Source organism: Coregonus clupeaformis, unplaced genomic scaffold (genome assembly GCF_020615455.1).
Source record: "Coregonus clupeaformis isolate EN_2021a unplaced genomic scaffold, ASM2061545v1 scaf0875, whole genome shotgun sequence".
Taxonomy (NCBI): domain Eukaryota; kingdom Metazoa; phylum Chordata; class Actinopteri; order Salmoniformes; family Salmonidae; genus Coregonus; species Coregonus clupeaformis.
The window spans coordinates 27,911-47,436 of NW_025534329.1; the positions used below are offsets into that span (position 1 = coordinate 27,911).

General features: G+C 41.1%; 1 pseudogene; it reads right to left on the minus strand.

Annotated features, from left to right (window-relative positions):
- Nucleotides 1-432: 432 nt before the first annotated feature.
- LOC121559306 lies at nt 433-18,496 on the minus strand (annotated as a pseudogene).
- Nucleotides 18,497-19,526: the final 1,030 nt, after the last annotated feature.

The following is a 19,526-nucleotide window of genomic DNA, read 5'->3' on the forward strand; positions in this document are numbered from 1 at the left end:
AGTAACTTCTTACCCTAGGAATATATCAAAATCACTCAGGAGAGTAGTGGTGGAGAGGATATTCTGACATGGGAAAATATGTACAATGGACAAACTCTGGCAGAAACATTTGCTCAGGGGGTGGTGAGTGAGTAACCCTACTGAAGGAGAGCTATAATGATACAGGGTTTACACAAGGCCTTAAGGGCATGAAGTGGATAATCTCTAAAGAGGTCAACTGCCAAGACACCAGATGTTGGCAGGGGAGAAGAAGTAAAGCGAGGTTCTGAGAATGACAGGAGTACCAACAGGTTTGATAGACCCTCAATAAGACCGACCAGGATTATGATGATCAATTACAGCATTTCACCACCAAAAACATAAGTAAGACATAAGAATTGAAATGGACATTATTATTGCCTGAGGCGGGGTCGAAGGTTCATGAAATATGGTTTAATGTATATGACTTAACATACATAAAGTACCCCCTTGACATTACACTCATAACAGGAGGCATTACAATTCAATTCAGCGTACGCAACAGGTCAGGAATTGGACAAAGAACCATCAGTGCAACCTCTTGGACTTGGCTCTCTTTGTCACTGACCTCTGAAGCTTATTCTGGTACACTTCTCATCAGTTACACTGCTATACTGCTGAGAGTTAAGGCAGTTTTTACCATCTTACAGTGTGATCATGTGTATTTAAAGCCTTCTGACACTAAGCCAGTAATTGTGCTATTGCCCTTTCTTTAAATGTCAAAGCTGTTATATTTCCTCAGTGTTTAACTGACTACTGCCGCAAGGTTAAATGGTAATTGTCAGGTAATTGTCATTCTGCTCATTGCTAGGTGATTTCTAATTTCAGATGAGGTCTCCATTATGTGGGTAGCAGTTCAGCGATTTACAAGGGACTTGCAGTTAAGCACTTTGAATGGAAACCAAGTTCTTTGTGAACAAATGTTCAATTTCTATATTCACATAGTTACATAAATAGCAGCACACAGTATTTCTAAATAGAGCACACATTATATTAACATCATTTTAAAAACATTCGATTTTTATTTTACATACATTACACATGACAATGTGACTGCTAGTGTCAAAATACTGTCAGCACTTTGGTGTCGTTTGGTACTTAACCATTCTTACGGTTACATTGCCCAATAACCAACAGATCCAGTAAGAACCGTGAAATGGGGCAGGTTCCCAATACTGCTGTTACTGCCATACTATTTGAGTGCAAAGATATCATTCTAGCCAGTCGTTACAAGCAACTTCATGTACTATAGACTTCAAGTAAAGGCAGGAAGTTGACAAAGGCATCAGTCTGTATGGTAGTCAATCTAACCTGTAGAGCCGACTGATCCTGATCATTGTCCCTCTCTAGACTGTTGTTGAAATCTCCCGTCAGCACCTCTATGGTCAGCTCCAACAGCATCCGATATGCTTGCAAATCCTTGTTCTCTGTAAAACATAGGATAACGTCAGAATACGACAAATACAAGCAATTTGACTAGATGAAACTACATATTAAGTCACGCAGTAAAAAAAACACATGCAAGTTCACACTTACTTTAAAAGCTGTTCTAGTTCCCTTTTGATTTTGGTGACAACTGGTGGACCCTGATAGGTTAAAGCGGTGTACAACTGGACCAATGAGGCTCCAGCACAGATCTTGTCCAGGGCATCTTGTCCACTGGCTACACCCCCAACTCCAATGATTGGCACCTTACCTTCAATGAGAAAGAGCAATACTGGGTGAATAAAGAGAACATTCTATACACCCCAGCCCACAATCAATCAATCAATCAGGCCAGTATCAGCTGCAGCAGTGTTATGATGATCCTTCACGGAGCCTACCTACCTTTTGTCAAGCTGTACATCTCTCTCACAGTGCGTGTAGAGAGCTCCTTGATGGGCTGGCCGCTCAACCCTCCCACCTCTTTACTCTGGGGGTCCTGTAGGGTCTCAGGCCTGGATACTGTGGTGTTGGACACCAACAGCCCATCCACACCAAGCTAAAACACAAACCATGATTACCTATTTGACATTACCCCATAACACCACATCAAACAAATTTAGGCAATCCAATCATTGAGAATTAAGATGAACAAATCCTAACTTTCTTTTTTCATGATACAGACACTTGTAATCTGTTTAAAAGTGAGTCCTGTATTCTATTGGAGTTAGTGTAGCATTTGTGACGTCACGAGAGGCTACACAGCTTTCAGCGGGATTGTGTAGTCCACGTTGCAGCTAGTGGCCAACCCAGCAAAAAGTCCTTCCAAATGTCTCTCACGTATTTCCACAGGTGCATATATCCAAAGGTGAGTATTTCCCAAAGGTAAGTATCTCCAAATCCTTATATTCCTCATGGAAGTGGACGTGCAGCACTCTTGTCCTCCAGAGAGCCCAGGTTGGAGACTGTGTCTCTTCCCTTCCCAAACCTTCAGCTCATCAGCTCCTCATTTGTTCCAGCTGCGTGGGAAGATTGGCCATAGAGGGGTGGAGTTCCCGACCATACCAGCAGATGGAGCCATAGCTGTCTGGGTTTGCAGCCACCTCAGGGGGATGTAACGTCCCTCCAGGACACAGCCTCTCGTGACATCACACATTCTAATTGTTCCAGGCACACTTGAACGAATACACTCAGGCTGCGTTAAGACAGGCAGCCCAATTCTGATATTTTTTTCACTAATTGGTCTTTTGACCAATCAGATTAGCTCTGAAAAAGATTGGATGTGAAAAGATCGGATGTGATTGGTCAAAAGACCAATTAGTGGGAAAAATATCAACATTTGGCCATCGATGTTGGGACACAGCTCACCAATGGACTGTCTGACACAGATTTACCGTAACGTATCTAATACTCTTCAAATATTTGCTGTGCTTTCTATCGGTCTCCCTTTTCCCATTTGGAGTCTGTCCGCTTCCATGAACACAGAAAAACAGAAACACTCCTCCAGTCCCCTTAACATAGAGAGTGGAGAGGAGGCAACACTAATGCATTCAAATCAATTTGGTGATATGTCCTCTGCTGGCTAAGACCCACGGCAGCAGGACTGCTCTGATGACGCCTACAGAACACAAGCTGACTACGTGAGTGGGGTGAGAAGTGTGGCAAGGAAGATGAGCAAACAGGAGAAACACGGATGACCAAAGTAAGCAGCCCCAAGTCATTGGGGGCTATATACTGTAGGTTAAGGCTTGGTGAGTAGGCTACATAGAGAGGCCCACAGGATCACACTGACCCCTGTGTGGCTAGGCCTCTGACTGACCCCTGTGTGGCTAGGCCTCTGACTGACCCCTGTGTGGCTAGGCCTCTGACTGACCCCTGTGTGGCTAGGCCTCTGACTGACCTCTGTGACCACATCAGCAATGTCCTGCTTATCCTGGGCGGTGAGGTCAGGGGCGATCTTTACCAGTACAGGTGGCCTGCTCCCCCCCTGTAGGGCATCACGCTCCTTCAGCACCTGGATGGGAGAGGGAGAACAGGGGGGAAGACAGGAGGGTACAGGGATATATACATGAGCCACCACAGACACACAATCAATTATAACCATCACATCCACACAGGTCAATGAGATGTGACAATGTACAGCACAACATGAAGACCAAACAACGGCAAAACACCTAAGCAGTTTTCTCTAAGGTTATTCGTGTTCAATCCAAACAGTGCTGTGCTTGCTTGCTTGTGTGATGTGTATGTTGTCTAAATGGGAAGTCAATTATCTTTTGACATAGAAATCCATATTAAAACATCACCAGCTATGTCAATAAAGTTGAACTGAACAGAAACACCAGACTTCAATAAAGGAAAAGTTGCAACAACATGCTCTCTGGAAAGCCAATGATACATACACTACAAACATAAAATAAATACAATTTATGATATCACATTTGAGTGTGACATCCTGGTTAAATAAAAATATAAATAAATCATATCTAGGTCAGTCAAACATTGCCAGCCACTGACCTTGTACAGCAGTTTTCGCAGTTCCCTTTCCCCTGCAGGTCCCTGAGGCCTGGGGTGTTGGGGCTGCTCACGTTCACCACCAGGTAATCAGCCAGCGGGCCCAGGCGCCCGCACCCCCTCCTGGTAGTCTGCCACTGCATCCTGGGACAGCTTGTTCTTTCCCAGGTTGATGCCCAGGGGCAGGCCAGCTAAAAACACACAGACAGCAGGATATATTCCAGTTGAGTCCCTGGGAGAGGTTAAGGTCAGAACGTAAATAGAATGCATGGGAGTGAATTAAGAGAAAACAGACAGGCCGCAAGCGTCAACTGCGTCACGAGCGTATAGCGCATCAAATTACGCCTTGATCACATCGACATTGCGTTTTGGTACGCCAGAAGTCCATTAATTTCCAATGGAACACTGTGTTCGCCTTGCAGCATTGAGTTGCAGAGGCAGTTGCAGTACGTTCTGTGTGGTGCATAAGTTGGATTTATCGAACGTATGCATCAAACTGTATGTGTAGACGGCTTGACAGAAATGGTAGCAGAAGGTGAATGTTGAACTTTTGTTGCACACATATCCAGATGATGCTGCGTACCATTGTGCGCAATAACGCTGTCGGTGTGATCGAGACGTTAGGAAGCAAGAACATTTTTCTCGCGTCTACGCAGAACAATGCTGGTAAAATGAGCTGATAAATTGTCAAAAAATAGACTGTTGGTGCATTGTTACCTCTGGAATTGTGAAATGTATAGTTAAAAAGTGTCTATTTAGTGTTCATAAGTTGAACTGCAAGCCAACATTATGTAGGCCTATAGGCTAGTCCTTATGAAAAACAGTGTAGCAATGCATGAACGCAATGACATTCTACATTTATAAACTGGATTGTGTTTCTGAATTATATATCTCGTTGTCAATGTCATATCTTGACAGTATCACCGTTGTTGCTTACAGCTGATTGGATTGAAATACAGTTCAAACAATGTGCATGGTTAGTGAGTGCCTTAGTTCAAATTAATTAAATCTGTTCGTTTGTAGAAAGGGAATTCTAGGTATTGTTATGATCTTCCCTACTTTGCTAAGTAAAGTTGTATGGTTAAAAAGTAAATTGGTTGTAGGCTATGGTTTATCTGACAAATAGACTACCTATTTGAAAACAATACAGCAGTCTACCTGTTTTGATTTAGATCATGGGCATATAGTCCAGGCTACTATGGCTGGAAAACTTGAGAAATGAGGTAACTAAGATTTCAAGAGAGTATACAACTGTTTATAATCGCTTTCCATGACAAATACGGCTTAATAACTGGTTTACGGTACGTGGTCTATGTGAATTAATGCTTGCTGTTCTCGACGCGCAAATTCACGCCCGTTGACGGACATCACCCCGTGTGATTTTGGCTTAATGTCACAATCTAAATCAGTGGGGACATTTTGTTACTAATGCTCTATTTTACTGAAAATATGGCAAATTGAATTAAATCAAACTTGAAACTTGAACCAAATGCTCTTCATTAAAGATATAAAGCAATGTTTTAAAAATACAACAGTCAAAATGTTTTGTCGATAACACTTGACAAAAACATTTCAGTTGTTTGCTTTTTGTCTGTCAATACAAGACTGTATAGGCTAGTACTGTTCCGACTTGGATAATCATTTGTAAGCGTTTACTAGCTCCTCTGCTAGAGTGTGATTGGTATTAGGAACGTCTCTGAGCCTGGGGAAAGATAATGTCCATATAAAATAGGGGCAGAGGATTAGTGTAGTGTAATTGGCTGTGTGCCCCTGAGACATTTATCAGCGCGCTGTCAAACCTATCAGTCTGACAGACAGGACAGAAACATGAGTTGTCTCTCTAGTACCTTTAGTCAGCTCTACCTGGGTGCCTTCTCTTGCCTTTAGTCTCTCCTGTGCTGCTGCAAGACCAAAGCTGTTGAACCCATATCTGAAACATACCCACAACATAATCAAGAGGTTAAGTTTATGTAATACACAAAATGCCATACATGTCAAAAAAGCAACTATCAGCAATTTAGGATCCATTCCTTTATCATGCCATTATGATACAGTATGTGTTTATCCCTGACTGTCAAGAGTGCATATTCAATTCATTTGATTACTAAAATCCATGATACATGAAATCCAGATGTGTTTTTTGGCAAAATAATTTCAGTCAGTGGAGTAAAACTTTAATAAACAACACCATAATGAAATGAGGCCTTTATTTCATGCTCTTCTTATGCACTCTTTTTGACTTTAACTTCTGGGAAGCTGTGTTGTTGTACACCGAGTAGTCAAAGAAGAACTCTGGCATATTAATATATGAGAGGTTTGTTAGTCTGAGCACCTCACATACCTGCATATGGTCCATGCTAAATTGAATTAATCATATTGATTCTAGCCTAATATACGAATGCTTATTCTCATTTACTGACTACATGACATCAAAGAAAAACAACGTGGATACATCCACAGTGAGCTCCAAAAGTATTAGGACAGTGACAAATGTGTTGCTGTATTGGCTCAGTACTCCTGCACTTTTGATTTGAAATGATACAATGACAATGATGTTAAAGTGCAGACTCAGCTTTAGTTTGAGGGTATTTTCATCCATATCGGGTGAACCATTTAGAAATTACAGCACTTTTTGTACAAAAGTATTGGGACAAATTCACTTATATGTGTATTAAAGTAGTAAAGAGTTAAGTATTTGGTCCCATATTCATAGCACGCAATGACTACATCAAGCTTGTGACTCCACAAATTTGTTGGATGCATTTGCTGTTCAGATGATTCTTTGCCCAATAGAAATGAATGGTAAATAATGTATTGTGTCATTTGAGTCACTTTTATTGTAAATAAGAATATAATATGTTTTTAAACACTTCTACATTAATGTGGATGCTACCATGATTACGGAAAATCCTGAATGAATTGTGAATAATGATGAGTGATTCATATCATACCGCCAAGACATGCTATTCTCTCACCATTACAATAACAGGGGAGGTTAGCATTTAGTTTTTGGTGGTGGGGGGGGATATGATACTGTATTTGTGCGTCTAACTTTCTCACTCATCATTATTCACAATTCATTCAGGATTATTGTTAGATTAATTTGGATTTTAAGAATAATGACTAAAGGATTTCACCCCAAATACAGTATAAATGTTAGAATTATCATGTAGTGTCAACCCACTAACAGAGGGGGCGGTACTAAACATTCAAGGGTGAAGGGGAAGGCGGAAACTGTTTAGAAAAGCCACCTAAAGGTGGGAGGAGTCAAGTTCAGGAGGTATAAAATCGTATGTTTGTGTTTTTGGCGTCAGAGCTCTCCATGAATAAATATACAGATAATACCTTGAATCATTGATGATTAAAACCAGAGCCTTACAACCTCTGGTAATGATTCAAGCTTAGGTTGAATTAGAGATAGAAATTCACATGACAGATTGGTCCTTTGAGCGGAGCTTAAATACGTCTTTATCGTTCTAAGGACACCGAATCCGTGCACGGCCGGGTGATTGCATCCGTGGAGAATAGTCCTGGCCTTCGACGTTAAGGTTATAAACAGGCCGGTGATTACTCTTATGAACGATAAAGACGTTAACGAGTTTGAAAAAGCATTTAAATCCAAACTGCAAGGAAAAGGTCAGTAATTTTTATTCATGGATTTTGGTGAAATGATTTGAACTTGTATGAGAATAGTAATTCTTGTGGAGGGCAGAGAATAGTTACCAAAATCTCAAAGGAAGTAATAATTATTACGAAACGGGGAGGGTCCGCAATTGACCCTAGGTAAATAGCTATTACCAGAATAATCTAGTCCGAAATGACAAGGGGTGAAAGGCCATCACCAATGTAAACTAGTTTTTATTGAGACTGTACTGGGTACAGTGCTACGATAAACAGGGAAAGGGATGATTTTTGTCGTGTGCTATGGATACATAAAACAGGTCAAAAGTCGCGTATACGACTGGGGATTTGCTAGAACTCTGTGTGTTTCATGAAACTAGAGCAGTTACGACCTCTAGGTTACAAATAGGTTTAGCAAATGACTGTATAATGTTGTGTACGTGTGAGACTTGAGAATCCATCAGTATACGTGATAATTGTTTCAAGGAAGGAGCTAAAAAAAAATTTGGTCGCGTGAGAAAAAATGGTTATCGACCCCTTTCATGAAACCGGAGTTTTAAATAAAAAACTCTGGGTTAGGGGTTAAATAATTTTAAATGGTTAATTACAAAAGCAGATCATACATTGGCTCAAGAGACGCACTAAAATAATAGCTCCTAGAAGAATAATTCTGGGAATTATTACTAAAGGGGGATTTTATTTTCCACCATGGGAAATACATCTTCTAAAGAGGTCCGAGAATTAACGGGGGATGAAAGATATATGTTAGGAAGAGATCGAAGAAATATGTTTTATGGATCCATTTGGGAGAAGAGGTATGAATGTATTGGGCATCTCGAAGTAAAAAGTTAGAAGTTATATGATTAGGCAGATGCATATAAAATGAATTTGAAAAAACAGCGAAAGGAGGGGCTAGAGAGAGCAAGTGTTTTTTTAAGCGCGAAAGTGCTTTAACGGTAACAAAGGAATATTTAACCATCGTGACTGCAGGGGTAAAGAAAAGGAATAGGACAGTCAATTTTTTGGTTCAACGGGTAAAATGTTTGAAAAAATGATTGGTGTCAATTAAGAATTGGCTAAAAACACCACAAAGCGATTATTTGAGAGGTACCTATAAAATTCCAACGATGCATATGTATGAACTTTCACACTCAAACGTAGACGTACGTCATGAGTGAGAAAGTAGAGAATATTTACATTTGCATTTTTGGTCATTTGGCAGACGCTCTGGTCCGGAGCGACTTGCAGAACCAATAGAGGGTTGCATTGAACTATTATGTTGTGTTGGGCATTTGAATGGCATAAGGTGAAATATGTGTGTATGAGGGAATTCAACGGCTGGGATGAATGGTAACCGGATACTACTTAGTATTTGGTTGGTTAATGCTAAAGGGAAGATTTGGAGCGTGGTTGGGGGTTAAAAACTCACTTATTCAATAGGGAATGGGTGGAGAGAGAAAGAGTTTTTACGTGTATTAAAAGTTGCATAAGATAGCTTTAGTAGTATTCTAGATAGGTCTATGAAAACATGTTACAAGTACGAATGACATTATGGAATATCATCCTTAAGTGTATGCTTATCAACGATATCAAGTATTTGTTTTATTGATTAGGGCCGAATCAGAGAGAACAGTTGAAGAAATTGGATGGCGAACTGAAGTAGCGATAGAGCTGTGAGGGTTGAGTTGAGGACAAGGAGAATGATTTGTGGCTCTGGTTGGCGGGAAAAGTGGAGGTCGGGAGACTTTACTGAGAGGAAGTGCTTTGATGAATTCAAATGGTTATTACTTTATTGTATAGGTTGAGTAACACCAGTGGTGGATGAAAATAAATGGTGGATTCTAAAAAAGAATTTGGTTTCGTTATGTGAACAATGGGATATCGTTTTTACTATTAGGATGATGGATTGAAAAAAACATTGGTTATAAGTACACAGTTTAAGGAGGAGAGAATAAAATAAATGGAGAGAAGGCAACTGTTTAGGGTTGAAAAACAAGCAGGAGAAGATGAGACAACAAGCAGTTTTACAGAAGGAAATTACAGAACTCAGGGAGAGTAGAGAGGAAATACACAGTTTAAGGGGATGACCAGTACCCTTTGATAGCCTTGCCGAACCCAAGGGCTGGGGAGGAGCAAGCACCAGACACACTGGATGTATATAGGGCGTGGACACAGCGAGATGTAGTTAGAGCTATAGAGGGTGTAGTACACCCTAAAACAGGAATAAAGGGGTTCAGGAGGGATTTGGAGAGTCTAGCAGCAAGCTTTAAGCTAAACACAGGGGAAATTGAGAGGGCAGTCAGAACCCTAGTTGGGAAAGATTGGGCAGCTGTTCGGGGGCAGTGGGTTGCAGGGGATGCCAATGGAGCAGTCCTACCATGGGCAAATGATGGGCAATATGTTGGGAAAATAACTGAGTTGTGTAATAATTTAAGGGAACATTACCAACGACATGCTGACTTCTCCAAAGTACATGAATGTAAACAGGAAGACAGTGGCCAAGTGGCATACCTGAGCCTCCCCAGGGACAGGGAAATATATAATATAATAATGATGTGCCATTTGGCAGATGCTTTTATCCAAAGCGACTTACGGTCATGCGTGCATAAAATGTTTTGTGTGTGGGTGGTCCCGGGGATCGAGCCCACTGCCTTGGCGTTACAAGCGCCGTGCTCTACCAGCATGAGCTACAGAGGACCACGAAATGACCAGAAATAAGCAGGAATATTAAGAGGACTTTAGTGGGATGGGGAACTACTTCGTTAGCCGAGGTCAAGAGAGATGCAATCCATCATGAGCGGAATAGTAGACAGGATAGAGTAAGAAAAAGAACATACGGGAGCTGAGTATTTAATGGCCACTAGGGGAAATAGCTGGTAGAGGTAGAACTCCAGAATAGAAGGGGAGAGAGATTTTCTTAGGGGGTGGATCAAATAATTGATAATGGATCATTTGAAATGAGATCACATGTAGCAGATTTAGAGTAATCAATTAAATAATCATTGTATACTCGAGGAATTTTGAGTGATTTTATGGATTAGTTATAAGGAATTAAATTGATACAAACATTATTCATGGGTTAGGACTGGGGATATCTGTATCATGTTTTGTATGTACTACCATCTTTAGATTACGGATGGTAATTGAAGGTTAACAAAATGTATAACCAGGAGAAAGAGATTAGCTTATCTCATTGGAATATTGCTCAGGGCAAGGGGGAGCAGTAGTGAAGTTAGGCAGTATTTAGGTCATAAGAGGGAGCTACCAAATTAAGTTGAGCCTAACTATCTTTGATTGTTATTTTTCAATTGGGTTTTTCAAATAAAAAAAACACACCCAGCATGATGTTTATAAAGGGTTGTTATGTTGAATTTAGGGGATTTTCAACAGTTCATGGAACGGTTTTTTGGGGGATATTTGAACCTAAATTAATGGAATAAGCTGCAGTAATCAGAGGAATGTACAATCTAAGGCGAGACAACTATTGCCTTGATCATTGATTTAGCAATAGGATCAGGTAGATAGGGACTAGAGAAAAAAAAATTAGATGAAGAATGATGAGCTTTTTGGTAAGGATAGACTGCTGTAAAGCTTGGGTACTCCATTATGTACTGCATACGGGTAAATTAAGTGATCTTATCTATGGGAAGGCAATGGCGGCCCATGGTAAAATCATTGGGAACTCTAGGGAGGCATACATATATCAGGGATGTTACCCAAATGGTAGAGAGTAAAGAGGGATATGACATTGGTCGTGATTTAAAGATGATGGGGGTTTTTTTGGTGGGCTATTAGAGATAACTGGGTTAATCACGAACATAGAGGTTTTTATTCTTTGTTGCTAGGCAGAAGACTTAGGTGACCTAAATATGGACTTGTCATGTCCAACAATCAGTCTTCAGGTCAAGCCCGGGAGAGCCGGGGTAGAACAGAGGTTGAACTAAACATAAGTGTTTTTACAAGATAAGAGATTGATTGATTGGATTACTAATTGATTCTGAACTGAATGAAAGTCGAATTTAGCCGCCATAAAAGACAAAGGAAGTGGGAGGAGCAATAACGAAGCAAAAGACAATCTCAAAAATGAAAGGCTTGGCAATTGGTTGATAAATTACCTAAGGGAATGTTAGGTAGGTGGTAAATATTGACACATGAGCAGAACTATGTGTCAAGAGGGGGGAAGAGGCTAATTGTAGGATTAAATAATATACGAAGGAGAGGACAAAATACTTTTAAAAAAATAATAATGTTTTAGATACAGTCTAAAAAGAGAATGCAGTCAGAAATTGTTAGATTAATCTGAACATGTGTGAAGATAGTTTATTAACCACACCCGTATGTCAGAGGTTTTGTGCCCCACAGGTGAACTAAAGGAGAAGGTAACCCACTATCTAACCAGGTGACTGGTGAGCATCCAGTCACTAGAAGGAAAACTGGAAGCAGGCCTGTTGGGAAGGGCCCTATCAGGTTATGTTGGTCACCACCTTGGCCATTAGAATAGCAGAGAGAGGAACCTGGGTCCATGTTACCCACTGCAAGAAGGTAAGACCACATACAAGCACCACTTAGCACACGCAGAGTTGGCGAGCAGAACTGGGCCACAGGGTCCGGGGGTCACCTCTGTCAACGAAGATCTCCTACCCAGACCTATCATCACTGTAGTGTGTTCCTAGGGTGTGAGTATGGGGTGGTACCGAGCAGAAGGACTCAAGACAGGAGAGGGTTGGCGGTTTTGGGAATATGGGTGACCCTGAGCTGCATCATAGTCTCGGCAATAGTCTTGGTATGTCAAGATCCACCACCACCTCGCACCAATTACGCTATGGCCTTACCATTATTAAGAAATAAAAGGGAAGCAACCCGACATACTGACCGTCAAGGACGAGTGATCTACAAAATAGGGGTCAGAGAAGGGTGGGGAGTAAGATTCAAAATTAGGATCAGGGATCTTATCAGGGCAGATAAGCAAGCAAGGTGGGATTATAAAATCCCATTGTATTTATGTTCAGCTCCCTCGGCGGATTGTTCCTGGGCTCAGGTATTTAGACATACTGGGGGACGGAGATATGAGACGGGGGGGGGCTGGACGTCCAGATGGAGGATAAGAAGGTATAACGACATCCCCACGGAGATGGTAGTAACGATAGTAAAGGTCACTAAAGAGGACATGAAAATAACTTACTGGGCTTGCACGGACAAATACGGATGGGATACTTGTCTAAGATTACATTTGATGGAGTCAAAAGATATGGAAAGCACAGGTACTGTCATTAATCCACTAACAGCAATAGACCGAGTAAATCAGTCAAGGGATGACGGAGTCAATTCGACTAACCCGTCCACTATGAAAGATTTTCTCCTCCAAGAATGGAACCAAGGGGAAGTGGAGGGGGTCCCTGATGAGAATCTGGTTAAAGTGGATGAAGTACACCGCTATAGGGCCTTGGGAGAGACCAATTGTTATGCATGCTCCATTGGGCGACCGACAATGTTGACCGCCCCAATGCCAAAGGCAATGTTTCCCTGTGTATTAGACCTGGGGTCCAATCAAAAAGAGCCAAATTGCACAGGGATTGGGCTGGCAAAATTGACATACTGGGCCAGCCCACCTAGATTCACTTTAACTCCTGGCGAATACCAGTGTTACAGACATAGAAATGGCACCCGTAACTTGGGTGATTTTGATGGCTGTAAGGAGATAATTAATGTGACTGATTTAGATAAGGAAGGGAGGAAAAAAATTAGGAGCCTAACCATCCCTCTGACTGATGTGTGGTGAGAAAAAGAAATATAGGTCAGGAAGGAAATAGCCCAATTTGGATAGATGGTATAGGCATCCCCAGGGGTGTTCCAGACGAATACAAAGCTATGAATCAAATATGGGAGAGTTTTACTACAAAATTTTTCTGGTGGGTGACAATAAACAAAAATATGGATTGGATAAATTATATATATTACAACCAACAACGATTTATTGATCAGACTAGAGATGCAGTAAAGGGGATCTCTGAGCGATTATCCGCCATCCCGCTCATAACTTAGTAGAGGTTGGTTCTAGATCAGGCAGAAAGGGCCGGTGTCTATAGAAAGATAAGCCATTGTTGCACATTTATCCCTAACAACACCACACTGGATGGGACAGTCACCAGAGCTCTTACAGAATTAACTGCACTAAGTGAAGGATGAACTGAACTCAGAAGTTAGTACATTGTGGATAGGGTGGTTTGATGAAATATTTGGTAAATGGAAAACCCTAGCAGCCACCATCTTAGGAGCGGTCAGTGTTTGTATGGGTATTCTTGTATTATGTGGTTGTTGTCTTGTTCCCTGTGTCCGAGGATTGGTGAGTCAGGTGTTGGTGAAATGCAGTATCTAAACAATGATGAGAGATGGACTGACTCCGGACTCTGACCAGGGGAATGTGAAAAACTATCCTCCAGGCTTGGTGGATGACGAGGATTTGGACCCTGAAAGACCGCAATTGGATGAAATGTTTATTAGTTCTGATGTGATCTCTGAGATTAATCATGCTTGTAAAATACATTTATCCTGAATGTGGGAATATTTAGTCAAAGGGGTGGATTGTTAGATTAATTTGGATTTTAAGAATAATGACTAAAGGATTTCACCCCAAATACAGTATAAATGTTAGAATTATCATGTAGTGTCAACCCACTAACAGAGGGGGCGGTACTAAACATTCAAGGGTGAAGGGGAAGGCGGAAACTGTTTAGAAAAGCCACCTAAAGGTGGGAGGAGTCAAGTTCAGGAGGTATAAAATCGTATGTTTGTGTTTTTGGCGTCAGAGCTCCCATGAATAAATATACAGATAATACTTGTGGGTTGTGGACCTTGAATCATTGATGATTAAAACCAGAGCCTTACAACCTCTGGTAATGATTCAAGCTTAGGTTGAATTAGAGATAGAAATTCACATGACAATTATCCGTAATCATGGTAGGATCCACATTAATGTAGAAGTGTTTAGAAACATATTCTATTCTTATTTACAATAAAATTTACCAAAATGAGACAATACATTATTTACCATTAATTTCTATTGGGCACAAAATAATCTGAAACAACCAAAACAAACAGCAAATGGATCCAACAAATTTGTAGAGTCACAAGCTTGATATAGTCATTGTGTGCTATGAATATGGGATCAAATACTAAACTTTTTACTACTTTAATATACATACTGTAAGTGAATTTGTCCCAATACGTTTGGTCCCCTAAAATGGGGAAACTACGTACAGAAAGTGCTGTAATTTCTAAACGGTTCACCTGATATGGACGAAAATACCCTCAAATTAAAGCTGACAGTCTGCACTTTAACCACATAGTCATTGTCCCAATACAGAGCCTAAACAACAACACAATTGTCATTGTCCTAATACTTTTGGAGCTCACTGTATTAACCCAACTACACTATCGGTCAAAGGTTTTAGAACACCTACTCATTCAAGGGGTTCTTTATTTTTACTATTTTCTACATTTTAGAATAACAGTGAAGACATCAAAACTATGACATAACATATATGGAATCATGTAGTAACCAAAAAAGTGTTAAACAAATCCAAATATATTTTAAATTTGAGATTCTTCAAATAGCCACCCTTTGCTTTGGTGACAGCTTTGCACACTCTTGGCATTCTCTCAACCAGCTTCATGAGGTAGTCACCTGGAATGCATTTCAATTAACAGGTGGCCTTCTTAATGCGTTTGAGTCAATCAGTTGTGTTGTGACAAGGTAGGGGGGTATAAAGAAGATAGCCCTATTTCGTAAAAGAGCAAGTCCATATTATGGCAAGAACAGCTCAAATAAGCAGAGAAACGACAGTCCATCATTACTTTAAGACATGAAGGTCAATCAATACGGAAAATGTCAAAAACGTTTAATGTTTCTTCAAGTGATTTTCCTGGCCTCCCGAGTGGCGCAGCAGTCTAAGGCACTGCATCTTAGTGCTAGAGGCGTCACTACAGACCCTGGTTCGATTCCAGGCTGTATCACAATCCGGCTGTGATTGGGAGTCCCATAGGGCAGCGCACAAGTTGTCCGGGGTAGGCCATCATTGTAAATAAGTATTTGTTCTTAACTGACTTGCATAGTTAAATAAAGGTTAAAAAAATAATAAATGCAGTCGCAAAAGCCATCAAGCACTATGATGAAACTGGCTCTCATGAGGACCGCGACAAGAATGGAACACCCAGTTACCTCTGCTGCTGAGGATAAGTTCATTAGAGTTACCAGCCTCAGAAATTGCAGCCCAAATAAATGCTTCACAAAGTTCAAGTAACAGACACATCTCAACATCAACTGTTTAGAGGAGATTGTGTGAATCAGGCCTTCATGGTTGAATTGCTGCAAAGAAACCACTACTAAAGAATACCAAGAAGAAGAGACTTGCTTGGGCCAAGAAACACCAGCAATGGAAATTTGTCCTTTGGTCTGGAGTCCAAATTGGAGATTTTTGGTTCCAACCGCCGTGTCTTTGTGAGACGCGGTGTGGGTGAACGGATGATCTCCGCATGTGTATTTCCCACCCCACCATAAAGCATGGAGGAGGTGTTATGGTGTGGGGGTGCTTTGCTGGTGACACTGTCTGTGATTTATTTAGAATTCAAGGCACACTTAACCAGCATGGCTACCACAGTATTCTGCAGCGATACGCCACCCCATCTGGTTTGGGCTTAGTGAGACTATCATTTGTTTTTCAACAGGACAATGACCCAACACACCTCCAGGCTGTGTAAGGGCTATTTTACCAAGAAGGAGAGTGATGGAGTGCTGCATCAGATGACCTGGCCTCCACAATCCCCCGACCTCAACCCAATTGAGATGGTTTGGGATGAGTCGGACGGCAGAGTGAAGGAAAAGCAGCCAACAAGTGCTCAGCATATGTGGGAACTCCTTCAAGACTGTTGGAAAAGCATTCCAGGTGAAGCTGGTTGAGAGAATGCCAAGAGTGTGCAAAGCTGTCATCAAGGCAAACGGTGGCTATTTGAAGAATCTCAAATATAAAATATTTGTTTAACACTTTTATTCTACAATGTAGAAAATAGTAAAAATAAAGAAAAACCCTTGAATGAGTAGGTGTTCTAAAACTTTTGACCGGTAGTGTATGTTGTTGTGCTAGGGCAGTGTCAACGTCAGTCAGCCTGTTTAGAATTTGCTATTCAAAACACTTAAGAAAATTACAGAAAATTATCGCTCCCATCCCTGAAGAAAATGGGATGGTTCAGATTTTTTTTCCCCAGTGGTTTGCTCTTAAATGTTTAGAACGATGTCAAGCAAGCATAGACAGCCATGACAACATGCAGACTTCTTTACTGTGTAACAATTATTTACAAATACCTGATTTACGTTTGGATCTGGGCTGCTTTTTCTTGAGCTTAGGATGAACTTCTCTGACAACCAATATGTCCTTTCATATACGCAAAGTACTGTGTTCTAACAACTCATGAATATGTATAACCATGCCATGGCATCTCATTTCACAGCACCTTTCAGAGTATGAAAGCGAGCGCAAGGAGGTGGCAGTGTAACACCCTGATAACAACACAGAATTCACAAGCTAAAAACATTTGTCTATAATGAATGACAGTCAGCCATGCCATGGTTCAGTAGCCATGTCTTATTCATTCAAGCACGTACCGGTTGATGACCGCCTGGTCAGTGGTCAGTCTGAACACACGTGGTTTGGGGTTCCCCCTCCTGGGGTTTGGGGGTGATGGTCCCCACCTCCACGAAGCCAAAGCCTAGTCTATACAGCCCGTCAACAGCCTCCCCATGCTTGTCAAATCCTGCTGCTATCCCTATGGGGTTCTTGAACTTAAGGCCCATGACGTTCACTTCCTGGAGATAAGAATTAACAACACCAGGTATAAATGTTGCCTAAATTCCATGGAAGTACACAGTGACCAAAAGAACAGTCACAACTTAGATTAAAAAGGTTTAAAATTAGATTTGACTAGCTAGTTGAGTTATGAGACAGTGGGAGTGAAGGTAATCTCAAACAAAGCATACATTCCGTTCTAATCTTACACCAGCACAAAGGCAATTCAGTGTAAGTGAGGAGTCAAAACAGGAATGAACCTAGCCAGGTCAAACCAGCCCGAACATAGCAAAATCAGTTTGCATGCCAGGCTAGAGGACACCTCCTTCCACACTAACCAGTGATGCTGGGTCCTGGTAGTGGTTCTGAGGCACCAGACCCAGGCCGATGAACCTCACAGCCATGACATGGGCTGTCTCTGCTCCCATAATCCTCTGCAGCAAGGGCATGAGCTGGTTGGCGTAGAAGCGCTCATCTCCCACAGCGGTAAGGTAGGAGACAAACAGGACGCTGCCGGACCCTATGATCTTCACTGCGTCCTTCAGACGCTGCAAACAAAAAATTAAACAATGTGATGGGAATAAACTAAAATATGATGTTTACTAATTGGCATACTGTTGTTGAAGCACATCAGGTGAAATTGCAATAATTGTTCAATCACTAGATGAGGGAGAGTGAACCAGAATACCCAGAGAGACTACCAGCTTTTAACAACCCATGCGTACAACCCAGTGGGTATAATTCAGCATGCCTGAGTCTGTCTAGTCATTCAGCATCCAGCAAACAGTTAACTAGCTTATCACTTAACAAAGACTAGTTACATGAACAAGCTAACTAGCCACAGGGTAGCAAGCAAAGTTAGCAAGCTCACTTCATTCAACAACACTCTGATTGCAGTAGCTAACGTGAAGTGGCTACTGTCCAGTTTCGCTTACCAAATAGTCAAAACATTGTTCATGACAAATACAAACGATTAAAACATCACTGTTTCATCAATGATGTTACCTTCAGCTGTCCCGCCATGGATGTTATATCACTTTGAAAATGTCTGGAAGCATTTCTCTCACATTGCCGAGAATCACTTCCTGAATGTAATCTCGCGATAGTTCAAAGGCAGCTCTGAAAATGTCAAATAAGAGTTAAATAATAATAATATGCCATTTAGCAGACGCTTTTATCCAAAGCGACTTACAGTCATGTGTGAATACATTTTTACGTATGGGTGGTCCCGGGGATCGAACCCACTACTCTGGCGTTACAAGCGTCATGCTCTGCCAATTGAGCTACAGAGGACCACAATGATGAGTTCAATGATGATTCTGCATAATAAACATTACAATTTGTTATGATGAATATAACAAATTAATATGAATATGACAAAGGACTCATTAGTAACTCTAGTAATTCTCTGCATAAATGTGCACAAATAAGATAAAAATAAAATGGACGATTAAAATTAAAGGATAGCGTATGAGCCTAAATTAATTTCATAAACCAATTGAAAACCAAAGATGTATTGTTACAACCCTGTTCAATGTCAATATTAGGCTACATCAAATTGACTTGTAAAGTGGAGTAGATTGGGAAAGGTTTTTCTTCAACATTTCTGCCCTTGAGTGACGTAAAGGCACTTTTTTCACTTTGCATGTTGTTTGAGTGTCTGCAGTGATTTTCCTAATGTAGTAAGAGTGTATTCACCGTTTTTTCTAAAGAAAGCTTTCTAATTTCCATAAGATGGGCAGTGTGCCTTTCTTCTGAGAGCAGTACTTGTTGCAGTTTGTAGGCTACCATAGCTCTACCACCTATAATGGATTTGTTCATACAAGCCTCTTTCTTTTTGTGGATTTCTGTTGGGATTGTATCTACCGTCAGTACACCATGCAGTGAAGATGATGCAGATAATGCCACTTCTATAGAATTCAAACATGTGTTCAGGAATATGGCCTATGAGTTTTCTCAAAAGCCAAAGAGTTGGTCTCAAGCCCAGGAGTCCTGCAAGGAGCGAGGAGGGAAACTTCTGAGGGCCCTGAACTGCAAGACTAAGAGCTTTCTTCAGGACTTCTCAAAAGAGAGACACACAGAGAACCTCACTTGGTGGGTGGCTACGGGGGT